This window comes from Lipotes vexillifer, unplaced genomic scaffold, assembly GCF_000442215.2.
Source record: "Lipotes vexillifer unplaced genomic scaffold, Lipotes_vexillifer_v1.1 scaffold1524, whole genome shotgun sequence".
NCBI lineage: Eukaryota > Metazoa > Chordata > Mammalia > Artiodactyla > Lipotidae > Lipotes > Lipotes vexillifer.
In genome coordinates this window covers 335,360-337,467 of record NW_006773476.1, presented here as the reverse complement: position 1 = coordinate 337,467, position 2,108 = coordinate 335,360, and positions in this window count along the sequence as shown.

The window sequence follows — 2,108 nt, the reverse complement described above, 5'->3', positions numbered from 1 at the left end:
CCGGGAGCCGCGAGTTCGGTTTTCGATTTCCCGCCCCACTTTCCACCCCACCCTGCGGAAGCCCGAGGCCCTGTTGCCAACCAGGTGGCTGGGACCCGTGGGTCCCATCGCAGAGTGACTACGCTGGCCGGGCCCTCTGCAAACTTTGCCCCCCCCTTCCCTTTAGAACAGGAAAAATGCCATCCCCAGGCCAACTCGTAGCCTTTATCTTCTTCCGTAGCATCTACTCCAGACCACTAATTCAAAATTGTGTTTTTTAAAGCACCTAAATTGTGCTAGACACTGGGGACAGAGAAATAATAAGCCATGATGCCTACCCTCAACGAGCTCAGTCCGTGGGGAAGACAAACATATAAGTAGATCAATTACAATACACCCCAATGAGATCAAAGAAATTAATTGGGGAAGAGGCAGCCGATTACTATGTGTCAGGCATTCTGCTAATCCGAAGGATACAATCTTAGGAGAAAGATAAATCGGCCCTGGGAAACGCTTGCAACCATCAGGGCTGACAGCTACTGTGTCTGCGGCTGTCACTGTAACCTGAGGCAAAACTAGGGGGCGCAAGTACGAAGAGAAACGAGTTGTTTACATTACATAGTCTGAAAGTATCTCCCGACGAGATAACTTAGTATTTCAAAGGGCGAAATAGAAACTTTACGGTCGGAAAACATGGCCGACACCCTCCTAACTCTGATGAATGTAAGCATCCTTCTGTATTAAACAAATGGGCGTCATATGCCTCCTGATGAGGTGCTAAGAAAAACACTAACCAATTTTGTAGTATTCATCATGCCCAAATTCGCATAACCTGAATTTAATCACGAGGGAACATCAGACAAGCCCATATTAAGGGACAGTCTACAAAATTACTGGCTTGCACTCTTCAAAATCATCAAGGTCACTAAAGACAAAGAGAGATTGAGGAACTCTTCCAGATTAATGAAAACAACAGAACAACTGATCCCCATCCAGAAAAAAAAAATTTTTTTTTTTTGCTGAAAAGGGCATTCTTGGGACAGTTGACCAAATTTAAATATCTGTAGATTAAGTAATAATATTGTATCAATGTTAATTTCTTGAGTTTAATACTCGTTTGGTGGTTATGTGAAAGTCCTTATTTAAGAAAATATGAAGTATTTAGAGATAATGGGGAACCATGTTGCAACTTTAAAATATTTCAGAAAAAAATGATAGGATGATGAGGCAAATGTAAAATATTAACATTTTAGGAATCTGGGTGAAGGGCTGACAGATTCTCTGTTCTATTTGTGCAACTTTTCAAAATAAAGAGGTTTTTAAAATACATGTTTGGCTGAAAACTTAGAAAATACAGACAAATGAAATGAAGAAATCCTACCACACATATATTAATGTATGAACTTTAGAACTAATATCTAAATTTGGCAAGTTTTACCAAATGGACCAGGTTTATTTGCACTGAAAAACTATTCAGGGGATAGGCTGTATTTAGAATCAGTTGGGGAAAATGCTACATTGTTTATGATTGTTTTTCATCAGCTATATCTAGTCTAATGTCCTGTCTGATTCTGAAATTCTAAAGCCACCCATTAGAAAATATACACCGTTCAGTTTCAGTGACATCTCAAAAAAAATCTTTTGCCACTTCAAGGAGGTTCAGGGATATGAGTTCCCTCTGATCTTTTCATTTTTCTTATTATGAAATATTCTTAAAGTGAACAGAATGGTATAGCGAATCTTCATTGTACCATCATCCTCCCTAAAGAGTTTGAAATCATTGTTACAGGATGGCCTCTGTGATACAAGAAGAACTATCCTGCTGCTTATGTATACTTCACTGTATAATCTACAGCAGTGGGCACTATCCACATTTGGGATCAGATAATTCTTTGCAGAAGGCAGGGGGAATCCAGTGCACTGTAGGATGTTTAGCAACATCCCTAGCCTGGACCCACTAGATGTCGGTAGCACCTCCCACACCAGTTGTTACAACAGTATCTCCAGACATTGCTAAATGTCTCCTGGAGTGTAAAATAGCCCCCTGTTGAGAGCCACTGAGCTATAATATTCTGCTGTATTGTGGCTTACCTTGCCACTGTATCACAGTGATTTCTTCTTCCAAACAC